The sequence below is a fragment of the Oryctolagus cuniculus genome, chromosome 14, assembly GCF_964237555.1.
Source record: "Oryctolagus cuniculus chromosome 14, mOryCun1.1, whole genome shotgun sequence".
Classification (NCBI taxonomy): Eukaryota; Metazoa; Chordata; class Mammalia; order Lagomorpha; family Leporidae; genus Oryctolagus; species Oryctolagus cuniculus.
The window spans coordinates 6,204,437-6,218,904 of NC_091445.1; the positions used below are offsets into that span (position 1 = coordinate 6,204,437).

Below are 14,468 nucleotides of genomic sequence, written 5' to 3' on the forward strand. Positions count from 1 at the left end.
AGTCTACCAGGCACGCTTTGGGTACCAGGGTTCTACACCAGGGACTGGCAGACTGTTCCAGAAAGCACTAGAGAGAAAATATTTCCAAAATAGTCACAGCAATATATATGTAGAAAAAATGAATCAGCCACGGTTTAGCCAAAGTAGTTTAAAACGTTTTTAAGCACACTGACATTTGAATTTTATACAGTTTCCATGTCCTGAGATATCCTTTAGTTTTGATCATTTAAAAAATACAAAAAGCATGCTTAGCTTGCAGGTTTGTCTTTTTATTTATTTATTTATTTATTTATTGACAGGCAGAGTGGACAGTGAGAGAGAGAGACAGAGAGAAAGGTCTTCCTTTGCCGTTGGTTCACCCTCCAATGGCCGCCGCGGCCGGCGCACCGCGCTGATCCGAAGGCAGGAGCCAGGTGCTTCTCCTGGTCTCCCATGGGGTGCAGGGCCCAAGCACTTGGGCCATCCTCCACTGCACTCCCAGGCCACAGCAGAGAGCTGGCCTGGAAGAGGGGGAACCAGGACAGAATCCGGCGCCCCGACTGGCAGTAGAACCTGGTGTGCCGGCGCCGCAAGGCGGAGGATTAGCCTAGTGAGCCGCGGCGCCGGCCTGCAGGTTTGTCTTGCAAGCTCTGGTGTGCCAGTCCATTTCTGTACTATGGACTCCAGTGCTCCTCACTTGCCTGGCTGTCTACCTTTCCCTCCGGGTCAGTCTGAGCCCAACACACAGCTTCCCAACCAGCAGACCGGCTGCGTCACTGCCGAGTCAGTCCCTTATCCCTAGAACATTCAGCTTCCATTTTTCCAGCTTATCAAGCGTAGCTTCAGCCTGTCCTAGAGCACGTGCTTTTGTGAACGCAGTGGAATCAAGCAGTTGCTGCCCTAGCACTGATGTGCCCTTGTTTCAGAAAAGGTGCGCGGATTTCCCCCTGGACACCTCATTTTCCCCCACGGGTCGTAACTTGTGAGTCTCCTCATCACAGGAATGAGCACGTGACCTCCTTCAGGCCGATGAGATGGGAAGGAGTGTTTGCTGTTCGCCTAAGGGAAAGAAGATCCCTGCTCTTCACAAAGGCAGAGACACTTTCTCTTGCCTAGACTGCTTGGAGAGGAGAGCAATTCTGGAGTGGCTGCAGCCTTTAAGGCTCTAGTGTAAGAAGAGTAAGGGGCCGGTGCCGTGGCTCACTTGGTTAATCCTCCGCCTGCGGTGCTGGCATCCCATATGGGTGCCGGGTTCTAGTCCCCGCTGCTCCTCTTCCAGACCAGCTCTCTGCTGTGGCCCGGGAGTGCAGTGGAGGATGGCCCAAGTGCTTGGGCCCTGCACCCCGTGGGAGACCAGGAAGAAGCTCCTGGCTCCTGGCTTCGGATCGGCGCAGCGCCAGCCGTAGCGGCCATTTGGGGGCGTGAACCAGCAGATGCAAGACCTTTCTTTCTGTCTCTCTCTCTCACTAATTCTATCTGTCAAAAAAAAAAAAAAAAAAAAAAAAAAAAAAAAAAAAAAAAAGAAGAAGAGTGAGGTGAAAGAGAAACTAAGGAGCATAGGTCTGAGAAAAGTGCGTAAAAGCAACCAGAGTCCCATTCACCATGCGAACTTCGGGAGTGAGCGACAGCTGCATGTACTGGACGATGCCTAATGTATTCCAGCTTCCGAGGGAGCAACTGTTAACTGCGCCCAGAGCACTCTGGGCCCCCAGGTCACATGACAGGAGTGGATGACATTCCTGGTTTTCAAATGTTTTCCAAGAGTCAGGCTCTTTCTTCAAATGAGTTGCTGTGGTTTGAATGTACTCCCCCGGAAGCGTGAGTTGTTGGAAATTTAACCACCACGGCAACCATCAGGAGGTGGGGTCTACCGGGAGGTGTTTAGGGCATAAGTTCTTTCCCTTCCTGGGTGGGGGGGTTAATACGCATTTAAAAGAGTTTGAGGCTGTGAGTTGGATCGCTCTCGCTCTCGCTCTCTCGCCTGTCCACCTTCCTCCATGGGATGATGCAACAGGAAGGCCCTCACCAGATGCCTTCCTGTCAATTCTGGACTTCCTGGAATAGTCAGTTTCCTGCTCAGTGTAGGTAGTCCGGCTCAGATGCCCTGGCAGAGCAGCCCTGAACACGCTGAGACAGAAGCCTCCCGCAGAAGGCAAAGAGGTGCCACACAAGCAGGAGGCAAGCTCTCAGTGTGCTCTCCCGCCCGCCATCTCCAGGAGTTACCTGCGGCTTTGAGCCTCACAGTCTGAACACACCGGGACCCGGAGGGCTGGAGGCAGGGATCAGAGCCGGCAGCACGGAGCTGGTGCTCACCAGACGTGGGTCCCAGCCACCACTCTGTCGCGTTCTTTCACTGCACCTGACCACGACAGAGTGCCCAAACTCACCAAGCTTAGGGAGCTTCGTTTTCCTCCTCCATAAACAGAATAATGACAGCACCCATGTCATCAGACGACTTCCAGAATTAGGATGTTGAAAACTGGAAGTCCCCAGCATGACTCAAACGATTAAGGTTTTGTTTTGTTTTTAAACAAAATTCTGTGATTTAAGCAGTCTTCAAAAACCTTCTTAAAGGTTTCTCCCTTCCTCTCTTCTCCTGTCCACCCTTCAATTAGGCTTCACACCCAGGAGTAAGGGATAAAGGGACAAGTGATTAAACCGTCTCTATGATCCTCATTTCCACTAATTTAATGAAACCCTTAGTGTGTTGGCATAAAGGAATCGCTGCCAGTCTCTTACATCAAAAGCCTGCTTGTGAGTGGAGGGATTGTCCCGGCAAGCTGGCAGGAATTATCAGCATCCTTTGATTTCCTTCGCTGTTGTTTCTCATTATGGAAAGATGACCTATGACCCGTCTAGAAACATCTGTACACTTGGAGCGCACTTCCGGGAGCTCTCTTCTGAGGCAAGGACCCAGGGAACTCTCACGAAGTGCCTGACCCAGGAAAAGCAGAATTATGACTTTTCCAGGAGAGTTAGCTGCCTCTTGAGTACATAATGTCTTGGAGAGTTTTCCAGTATTTCAAAGGATCACAGAGCTGTTGGCTCAGAGCCAGGTGTCCCTGTCTGGGTAAGGAGCTGGGCGCATTCAGTGAGTCACCTGCACCTGAGGCTGTGGGTAGGAGGGGCTTCGGCAGGGCCCTCTGGTAAAAAGCAAAACTGCATGACCTTGAGTCTCTGGAGGGCCTACACATCCTTGACCCCGTCTTCCCCCCAAAGGGGGTGTGTTTGGTATATTTATTTCAGCTTCAAACAACAGGGGAAAAAAATAAGCTCATCCAAGTTAAAAAGAAAAAAAAAAAGATTTTAAAAAGGAAAGGGAGCAGCGAAGTTGCCGGGCAGCTTTCCAGAAGTCTCCTGCTTATCTCATCGAGGCCTGAACTCCACCTGCTCCAAGCCCCACGGGGCCCCCAGACCCCTGTGTTCCAGGGTCTGGGGGAAGGAATTCCACGGCCTCCTTTGGCACCTGGAAGAATCCGCTCCACGTGGGGCCGTTCTCGGAGAAGCAGGAATACGAGGTTGGGTTGGGGCTCCAAGGAGATCCAGACAGAAAACTTGGGCCAGCTACCAGCTGCTCACACGTGGATGGTCTCCACAGGTGTGCCAGTGTGGACGGCGGAAGGAGGACGTCTACGTTTTGCTGAAATGTTTTATGTGCTAAGGCAGAACTGATTACTGAGTGCACACGGTTTTCTGACGGCCAGGCCACCCCGGGTGCCTTTTACCTCCGTTCATTCTCATAGGCAGAGAGACAGAGTCCCTTTAATGCTCCTTGTGGACTGGGTGGACTTAATGACGTGTGCAATGGTGATTTTCAAGAGCCGCCAACAGCCATAGCACCTGCCGCTTATTTACCAAATCAAGCCCTCCCCTGGGTCCCTTTTGCCACCCTACTAGCAATGGAACAAGCCCAACTTCGAGCCTAGCAATAGCAAGACTTCAAAGGAGTGATGAACGGAACTCACACACTGGGTGGTCCCTGCCCTGGGGGTGGGGGAGCAGCATCTGAACTCTGTTTCCCATGGGAACTTGGGCCCCCAAGTCTCCAAACGCTGACAGTCTAGTTTCTCCTATCACCGCCCCAAACAACAAGTGGCTTATTGGCAGCTGAGGCTGGAACCTCTCCTCCTCCAACCAAGGGTGCTTTCACCCTTGACCTGTGAGGATGAAGAGCAGCAGGGGCCACAGCCCTCCCCGGAGCAAGCTGTGCAATGGCCCGACACTGCCCCCTGGAGGATGGCAGTAACTAGCACCCCACAGCCCAGCGCACTTGGTTTCTGCACCCTCATCTTCTCAAGTCTTGCCACTTGGCTCGCTTCCTCCTCTTGTCTGAAATGCAGCCTAAGTTTCCAGGTCTGTACTCGGCTTTAATCCCTGCTTATTTTTTTAAAGCTTTATTTATTGTTATTTGAACAAGAGAGGGAGGAGATAGAGATGAGAGAGAGAGAGAGAGAGAGAAATCTTTCTGCAACAGCTGGGGTTGGTTCAGGCTGAAGCCAGGGGCTGGGAGCCCCCGTGGGTGGCAGGGGTCCAAGTACTTGGGCCATCTTTTGCTGCTCTCTGAGGTGCACTAACAGGGAGCTGGATAGGAAGCGGAGCAGCCGGGACTTGATCTGGCACTCTGATATGGGATGCCAGCGTTGCAGGCAGGAGCTTAGCTCGCTGGCCCCTAATCATGGCGATTTGGTACTTTGTGTGCAGATGTGTTGCTTGGATGGGGAACTCCTCTTCTGTGAGGCCTCTGCCATGGTGTGAATCTTGGTGGGGAATGAGACACGTTCTCCCCTACAGACATAGAGAGGACAGGGACTTGCCCAACTCACCTCCTTGGCAGCTAGGGTACTGTCCCAGGATCTACACTTGGCAGACAGGGATTGTTACAGGAGTAATTTGAAATGTTATTCCCAATTCTCTACCACCCTGCCCCCGCCTGGTGTCCATAGCCTTTGCTAAGTGAGTTCACAGATATTTCTCCAAGGGGGCTGGGATCTGTCTCACTGCCCCTGACTTTAGGCTCACCCCATAACGGGCTGCAGAGGTGTGGCGTGCACTTCCACAACTCGGCATGCTGTCTCAAACTTCTGCCATCACTATGAGAAGAAATGGCAGGTAACCCATGAACTCATAAAGAGTGAGAACCCACCCTGAGGTCTGGGGCAAGTGAAGCCAAGCAGAGCTTAGACCATGCAATCCTCACCTGACCCACGCAGTGGCCAGCATACATTACTGTTACTTGAAGTCACTGAATTCTGCAGTAGCTTTGTTTAGCAGCACTGATGTGGCAACCGCTGGCTGACATATTCAGTCTTGGGATTCTGAACCTGTAGCTCTTGAAGCCTTGGAACAGAGTCCACCTACAGAGAGCCCACATTCAGGGACAGGGCCAGAGACAAGGTCTAGTGTCCAACAGCGGCATTAGCTTGACCAAGGTTTCAGCTACCCGGCTTCCCTATGTTTTCATCTGATTTCCTACCATGTTCTAACGGCCTTCTGGGGTGTTCTATGAGATAACTGACACTCTTCCAACAAATCTAGTTTCTGCTTAATTGTTCCTGGGTTAGTATCTATTATTTGTAAATAAGAACCCTGCCGAAGCAGCCTTGTTTTCTTTTTGCTGTTACTGCTTTGTTTTTGAAGCTAGGTGGCTGGGCAAAGCAGAGAGAAACTGACAACCCTCAGGGTGCAGAAAGCAGGGATCTGAGCCCAGGGCCCCTCGGTATTGGTGGTACTGGTGGTACTGGTGGTACTGGTGGCCAGGGTAGGGGAGACTTCCTCCGTGGTGTAGCTTGGCTTTTCATTGCATGCCTCTGAGAACTGCCAAAACAACTTTCACCCACAGCATCTGAGGAATGAGTTAGGTGAGGAGGCTATGATTCCAAAGGAGGGATCAACATTTTTTAAGTATAAAATGACCACAATCTGCAAACTGATCACCTATACCTCACTGACAGCTCAGCTGATCCCCTCCCTGTTGATACTTAAGACATCCATCTGATGTGCGCTCTAGTGAGGAAAGGCGGATAAACCATTAAGCAATAAAAAGGCTTTAACTGATAGGCATAAATCCTATATAATAAGCTTCTCCAATGTGTCATGCACTAACCTGGTTTCAGTAATTAACAGGATTCAACAAAAAAGGTTTTTAAGTATTCAAAGCCATACTTAACTATTACAAAACCATTCACGCACAGACTTCCTTATTCAGAGTTATCAAGATAAGCATAGACACTTTTTTTAGTAGTTGATTTTTAGTCTGGCTCTTGGAAGAGCACAGTTTTTCAAAAGTCTCAAAGTGTACATAATTGGATGGCATAATAAATGCCAGATTCTTCAGCGTTTTACAAGGGATGTAAAGTGAACGGATATATGTTTGCCATTATTGTCATAAACCAGAAAATCGGGGAAATTTATAAAGTTGACATTGTTGTGCCATGCAACCTTGGATAGATGCATTTCAGTGAAGATGGAATGGAATTGGGTTTCATCACTCAACATTTAAACCAATTTTCTTGGCATTAATTTTATATTTAATGCAAAGTACTTGTTTCTGGAAATTGGATCACACTCACTCCGGTGTATATGTAAAACTTTCACTGACTCGTATATACATTTTAAGTTTATTATCTTTTGCCTTTACACAAAACCCTTGGCAGGCAATTCTTAATGCATCTATTTTGGAGATAACTGAGTCTGTTTCTCGTCAGTTCTAAATTTAAATGCTTTTCTTGATGGTTGGAAATGCTTGAAGTCAGGGAATTAGGGGGTAAATTCAGTCCATTTGTGCTTCTTCAAAGAATTAAGAATTTATACAATAGATGAAAGTTTACTAAATAATGTCCACATTCTGGATTTCTAAAGGCAAATAAGGAGTGACCACCCTTAAATACTTGTAATTCATGTGAAACAGCTAGTTTTAGAGAGCGAGTGTGGGGGAAAGCAGGAAATAAAGGAGATGCAGCAAGAGGTTCAACAGAGAAAGTGACCAAGACCTTTCTATTCTTACGAGACAAAGAGGAAAAAATGTGACAAAGAAGGAAAAAATATCAGTAAAGCAAGTTGTAGTAAGAATCAGATGGTCTGAAAATGTCATGCATGAATAAAATCAGGGTATGAAATTCAAATGTATATAATTGGCACTTATTTTATCCTATATTTTTATTTTGCACACACATGCTTGCGTGCACACACACACACAAATCACACTTCAGAAACTATTCTGTAACAGTTTCATCAATTATGTTGTGTACATCTTTCCACATCAAAAATTTATTTCAATATATATATTTAACCACTACATAAATATTCCATTTTGTAGACTTAAAAAACATCCATTGTTCCTGTGTGTGTGACTCGATCCCCCACAAGATTCTTTCTTAAAGTGGAATTGGGGGTGGGTGGGCGTGTGGCACTGCCGAGGAGGCTCCTGCGTCAGAGCCCTGGGCCCAGTCCTGCCTCCTCTGTTCCCCATCCCGCTTCCGGCTAACGCATCCTGGCAGACGGCAGATGATGACTCAGTGGCCTGGGCCCCTGCCATCCAGGAGATCCAAGTGGATTTCTGGGCTCCTGACTTCCATCTGGCCCAGCCTTGGCTCTTGCCAGCGTTTGGAGAGAGAACCAGTGGATTCTTTTCTCCTTCCTTCAACTCCCCTCCTCTCTTTCTCTGCCTTTTAAGTAGATAAACATATAAAGTCAAACTACAGTCCCTCTGCACCCCGAATGAATGAAAATCTGGAAGCAATGTCTGTAAGATGGCTGGCCGTGTGCCCCTCCGCTGTTGCATCAGTCTGAATGTTCCCGGGCACACCCACAGCCTCAGCTCACTCCAAGCTCCTGTGTTTGCTATTATTCTGTCTCTATCACTTCCTAGAGACCTAATTTCTTTTGCCCAACCTGGGGACGGTAAGTCTTCACATGAAGAGCTTTGAAAATACAGTGAGTTGTTCTTTTCCATTTTGCTCACCGCCCTGCAGTGTTTAATAACTACATCCAAATGGGAGGGCGCTTGCCAAAGTTGGTGGGAAAATGGAATTAAAAGATGTGTTTATTTTGGTGCAAAAATTTGGAATCTATGCTGTTTTTTTCATAGTATGCATTTTCCATGAACCTCCTGAAGACTTTGCTATTCTTCTGCACCAAAATAAACTTCTCCTTTCATCCTATTTTCCACTGGCTTTTTGAAGTACTTACCCAACATCAGCAGCTGATTCCACACTTGATGCACACAGGGACTTAACCAGAAAGGCAGGGCCTGGAGAGGTGATTGTTTATAATGTACTGTGGCCTATTCCACTAAACGTTTACAAGACATGCATGCTGTTTCTTCAGGGTCTAAGTTCAGGATACTGGACCTGTGGAGAGATACTTCCAAGAGAAACCTAATCAGAAGGAAGTATTCACCACTGACCTTGAAGAAAACACCGATCTTGCAGAACTGAGTGGAAATCCGGGATATTCTTAACTCACGTATGTCTGATACAAATTAATCATAAGAGATTGCTGAAGTGATTGGAGTCATGCGCTTTTTTTTTTTTTTTTGACAGGCAGAGTGGATAGTGAGAGAGAGAGACAAAGAGAAAGGTCTTCCTTTGCCGTTGGTTCACCCTCCAATGGCCGCCACGGCTGGTGCGCTGCGGCTGGCGCAACGCACTGATCCGAAGGCAGGAGCCAGGTGCTTCTCCTGGTCTCCCATGGGGCGCAGGGCCCAAGCACTTGGGCCATCCTCCACTGCACTCCCTGGCCACAGCAGAGAGCTGGCCTGGAAGAGGGGCAACCGGGACAGAATCCGGCGCCCCGACCGGGATTAGAACCTGGTGTGCCGGCACCGCTAGGTGGAGGATTAGCCTAGTGAGCCGTGGCGCCGGCTGGGAGTCATGCGTCTTAAACATGCTGTTTTCAGAGTGGAAACCATCCAAGTGCCCAGGGACAGGGTACTGGTTAGATGACTTAGGTTGCATTCCACAATGCTGTGCTCTGCAATTGTTTTCACATGGTCTAACTGCAGAAACCTGCGATCTGTGCAAAGCTGTTTATAATTTATTAAACAAGGGGAAGAGGACGCTGAAAGAACATATTTTCTTCCATTTGTAAAAATAATTGTGTTTCCTTTTTACCTGGATATCTGTACCTGACTCGCGTGGTTACCTTGGACGGGTGGGATTACTGGAAACCTTATTTCTTCCCCCTTTGTGTACACAGTTGCTCTTCCTATCATTTCTACAGGTCACATGTTTTAGTTTTGCAATGAGAAAAACAGTTTTGAGTCGTTTTTAGGTGGGAGTAAGAGCACCACGGAGACCTGTCCCATGTGACCTGAAGGGGGCTTGAGGCACCCTTGGCAAGCCCAGGAAGAGCACCAGCTGTGGCTCCGTGACTCTGGCCATGGGGAGGGGCCCTGGATAAGGGGCTGCTGCATGGCCTGGGCCCTGGGCCCCTGCAAGCAAAAGCACATGGAGGGGAAATAATGAGTGATTAAACTACCATGCGTGGGTTTTTAGAAGCTTTCGCTTTGTCCGAGGTCACGTGACTCCTCCATTTAGGCTACAGGCAACGCGTTGGTTCTTGCTGACAGTCACAGATCGGTAAGGTTAATGGAAGAACCAGGTAAAGAAAGGGAGAACAGGGGCATGCTTCTTAAATGTTTCCCACTGAAGTAACCACCGCTGGAATCCCAGAATGTGTCCTGTGGCCCTTCAGAGACCAAAGCAAGCCCTCAGTGTGGTGAATTCCTGGGTACAATTCGCTCATGTAGAATTTCCAGCTGCGATGGCACGTTGGAGAACATGCCCGGGAAACAGACAAATGAATCTTCTGCTCTCTAGTATGGCTCTTTGTTCATGGATAAGCAACTGCTGAGAAAGGAAAGTGGGAATTGGAGAAGCCCACGTTGTGCTACAAATAGAGGACAGTCACTGGTGTTCAGAGACCCTGCAAACCAAGCCCGCGGGGGAGGGGGGGAGGGGAGACTGGCACCCCTGTTCTCTACCTGCCCTTGGGATCACGTCTCAATTCTGCTGGCCACTTCCCTGTCCCATAAATGGAAAAGGAGAGCCACATCCTCTTTCTCGCCCTTCAGTGTTTTTGCCTAATACCTCTCGGCCTTGTGTGCCATCTGAGGACGCTGAGCCCTGCAGGGAGAGCTGGGAGAAAATGTAAGAACTGAGAGCTTTGTTTCAGTCTTAAAGCTCAACAGGTTTATTTTCTGAGAGCCACTCTCTGGACTTGCAGGACAAACATCGACAGAGCAGAAGAGGTTCCCGAGGAGTAGATTAGGGGTGTTAATATTCTTAAGCAGACAGAAAACTTCTGAAGAACGAGGGAAACAGGACTCAGGTGACGGCCAGGTCCTGTATGGTCGCAGGTCACCGCTGCCAGCACCAGAGCCCAGCCCCTACCAATGGCCACTTACTTCCTTGTCGCTCCTTTGGGTGTGATATCCAGAGTGTCCAGGCTCATCTATCATTTTGTTGGACTTCTTCACAGCCTGTTTCCTGGCTCAGTTATTTATGTAACATGATGCCACATGGGAAAGCCCAGCTGTTAAAGTTTTAGAATCAGGAAGAACACATTTTTACTAGATCTTTCATCTTGTCTACAGTGTTTTTCTTGGTTTCAATAATGATAACAGCATGCTAGCACCCCCACCCTCACCCCGCACCGCCTCCACTCACTCCCCTGGATACCCTTCTGGGGTCCCAAGTAAAGATGAACTCAGAGCATGATCTCGGGGTGGCCCTGCAGATGTGAAGGTAACAGAGCAAGCACAGCCCGGTGGTAGCAAGACGGGGGAAAGGAGAGGGGAGGGGAGGGGAGGGGAGGAGAGGAGAGGGGAGGGGAGGGGAGGGGGGGAGGGGAGGGAGGGGGGGAGGGGAGGGGACTGGGACATTTCCAGCATAGACGTAAAGTAGGACTGTTCAGAACAGGGTTCAGGAAGATGAAGATTGGAACACAGTAATCTGAGCTGCGGGGTTGAGGTCGAGGCTGGCCTCAGAAGGCATGACGACCATGTCACCTGGTTGGTCTGTGCCCACTTCCTGGAAGTGCCTTCCCTGTAAGGTTCTGGCTGGTTTGGACATGGGAGTCTTGGGTGACACTGCTGGAGAGGGGTAAAGCAGCACTTTGTAGCTCACCCGTCCATCATGGATCTGCCGACTAACCTTGCTAGCCTGAGCCAGTGGTCGACTTTCTCCTGGATCCCCCTTCAGAGGACTCCTGAGGTAGTTGTATCCAGGGCTGAACTGAAGGGTGCCGGCTTTTTCCTGTAGGACGTCCACAGCACCAGTCTCAGAGCAAGGACTGACACAGGGTTTTATCCAGAAGCTTCTCCCGTGTCCTGCTACATGAACCCAGTCAGCTGTCTCAGAGACCACTACAGCAGCTCCTGCAATTGTGGAAGGTCACATCCTTTGCGTGAATTGGCCAGCTTTTTCTTTCGAAGCCCACCATGAATTGGGCCTCCCCTACTACCCCATCATGCCATTCTTTGTGTCACTCAGTATGTTCATTTTTTCATGTAAGCTTTCTCTCGGGTTCTCCAGCATCCAAGTTTCAAGCCCTTCCCAGTCCATGGGTTTGAAAACATGGTTCCTTTCACCTCTGCTGACATTGCCTGCGGTAGGTCTTGGCCCAATCATTAGCTTCTCTGACCACCTCACCTAAATCATCCTTCCAGCTTCTCTCCTGGGTCCTCATTGGAGACTGCATGTGCAGTCCAGTTACATTTTGTTATTATTTTTATTTTTTTTGACAGGCACAGTGGACAGTGAGAAAGAAAGAGAGAAAGGTCTTCCTTTTTTCTGTTGGTTCACGCCCTAATGGCCGCTGCAGTAGGCACACTGCACTGATCCAAAACCAGGTGCTTCTCCTGGTCTCCTATGTGGGTGCAGGAGCCCAAGGACTTGGGCCATCCTCCACTGCACTCCCGGGCCACAGCAGAGAGCTGGACAGGAAGAGGAGCAACCGGGAAAGAACCTGGCACCCCAAGTGGGACTAGAACCCGGGGTGCCGGTGCCGCAGGCGGAGGATTAGCCTATTGAGCCGCGGCGCCAGCTGTCCAATTACTTTTTTGGTTGGTTGTCCTCCCTAGAATCTAGGTTCCAGGCCAGCAGGGGTTCTCTGGTTCAGCATTGTACACTCTGACCTAGCACTGGTCTGGCACAGAGCCAGTTCTCAAAGGATGCCTCTGGGAACAGAATCTACCTGCTGGGTCACAAAGGACAGGAATCATTTTCCAATCTTTAATGGTGGAGTAAGAATCAAAGATGATCCAGAGATCCATCCTCTCTGTATTTCATGGTGGGTCAAGCTAATCGCCTAGGGATTCAGGAACCACCCGTTTTTAACAGACTTTTCTGTTCTGTATTAACAGATTGGACTTCTCTGAAAGTGTCCGTAATGGAAATACTTAAATGCACCCAACATGATGGGTTAGAAGTGTCTGTTCTGGCCTTCAGTTCACTTAGAGCTTAGAGCTGATTAACAGATCTGAATGAGGTTTTCAGAAAATGCATCCAATTTTATTGCTCCAATTTGTGTGTTCTAGCTCTTAATTTCATCCTGTAAACTTCTTAAACCCGTATTTTATAAGTCATAGTACTCTCCTTATTTTCCAACATTTAATAGAGGCCTCATTTGTGACAAAAATTTGCAAATAGCATTTCTATCAAGTCAAACCAAAAGGCAAATTCCATCTTACACTTTTCAAGAGTCCCTGCTGAATGTTAAGTTTTCCCAGGATCTTTGTAACTTTTAATTTCCAGGGTCCAGGTTTTGGTATCCTCTTAGGCTTGTAGATCACTTTTAACACTGAGACACTGCAAAAACTCTTTGATGCTGGCTTTCTTGAAATCCTCCATGCCTTGAATGCCTCCTTTTTAAGACAGTTGTTTAAGACTTTTTTACTTAATGAAAGGCAGAGTGAGATAGACACCTTCTACCTGCTGGCCACTCCACAAATACCCTAAACAGCTGAGACGGGGTCAGGCAGTTGATGGAGTCAGGGACTCCATCTGAACATCCCACATGGGTGGCTGGCAGAAAATCAAGTATTTGGGCCATTATCTGCTGCATTCCAGGCATATTCGCAGGAAGCAGGATAGGAAGTTGAGACTCCAATTAGCACTACAATACGGAAAGTGGGCATTCCAAGCAGTGGCTTATTAACTTGCTGCATCATAACAAGTTACCCGATTTTTCCAGTATTTATCCCAGACAGCACAGCTGGTCAAAAATATTCAAGTGGCCAATAAATGACAGGTATGGGCACTTTGGGGACAAGACATGGATCTCTATACATTTGCTCCTATGCGACTTCCTTGTCAAACAAAGCTCACTTCCAATATTTGTTTTTCATTTTTACCTCCAAACCTGCTAGCTTTAAGGATATTAATGGAAATCTACAAACTGAGAAGACTTTGCTGTTCTACATTAAATTAAACAGTCAAGCAGGTCGTTCTGAATTATTTTGAAGAGCACTAGAAATCAGAGATTTGCTGTTTTAATTAACACTTGCAATCAATTGGTACTTACAATGAAACAGCAGAGAAGAGTCACAAAATATACTAAAAGACACTAACTATGCTTTTCCATTCACATCAGAATACAGGATCTTCAGAACGCTCATGGGAAAACGTCTTATGAAAACACTATGCATAGGTCTTAACATGTTAGCATCTAAATAAACTGTTTAATTTCATTTCCCATGAATTTCTGAACTGCGCTCATATTGCCTGAGTTCTAAGCATACCCAATAATGCCGTTGTTTCAACTTGGTTTGGCCAGTTCTTCCTAGTAGCAGTACAAATGTAACCGTAGTAGTATGAACGTAAAGGCGCGAAGGCATTGCGTCACAGGAAAGGCGCACGCTTTCCAACATTGCTCAGTGGTGAGGTAAGTAATCCGACTGCGATGGACACTCCCTATGCAAAGATTTGGGGCAGAGAATGAGAGTTCCTTGCCTGCATGTCTGGGCTGAAGGTGTGTGGCTGCGGACAAGACGCAAAACAACAGTAATTAGTAACTGTCGCTTCTACTCAGAATCCGGTTTCAATCGGAATTTAAGACTTCCTGTACAAAGCAAACCAGCTAAGTGGCTCTGGCTCTCTCAGTCTTACTCAAGGCCACCAATAAGTGAAAAGGGGAGGTAACAAGAATACAGAACGTTTCCACTTCCACAGTACGCAGAAGGCTGCACTCTCAACCTGTTTTACCTCATTTTCACTCATAGGACACACAAAACTGGAAGGCTCTTCAGAGTTCACTGTTTTATTACACACCAGACACACGAACTAACCAGAGGTTAGGGTTTTATCTGTGCTCTTAAAATCACAGGAAATACATTTTCATCTATCTCCTGTTTTCTGATATGGGTGTGACATTTCAGATTCTTTTGGGATTAGTTTACATTAAAATGAAAGAAACCATAGACAGCTGTATATAATGAACTACGTGCTGTTTTTTGGCAGCTAATAGAGACCTGTTGATTACGAATACGT

At 47.8% G+C, this 14,468-nt stretch overlaps 1 long non-coding RNA gene across 1 annotated transcript; it reads right to left on the minus strand.

Moving 5' to 3' along the window:
• Positions 1-7,104: 7,104 nt before the first annotated feature.
• LOC138845130 (uncharacterized) lies at positions 7,105-11,872 on the minus strand. Its single transcript, XR_011381859.1, has 2 exons — positions 11,133-11,872; positions 7,105-10,512 (listed from the first exon to the last, which is right to left on the minus strand). It is a non-coding gene; the product is annotated as an uncharacterized lncRNA (long non-coding RNA).
• Between the last annotated feature and the right edge of the window lie 2,596 nt (positions 11,873-14,468).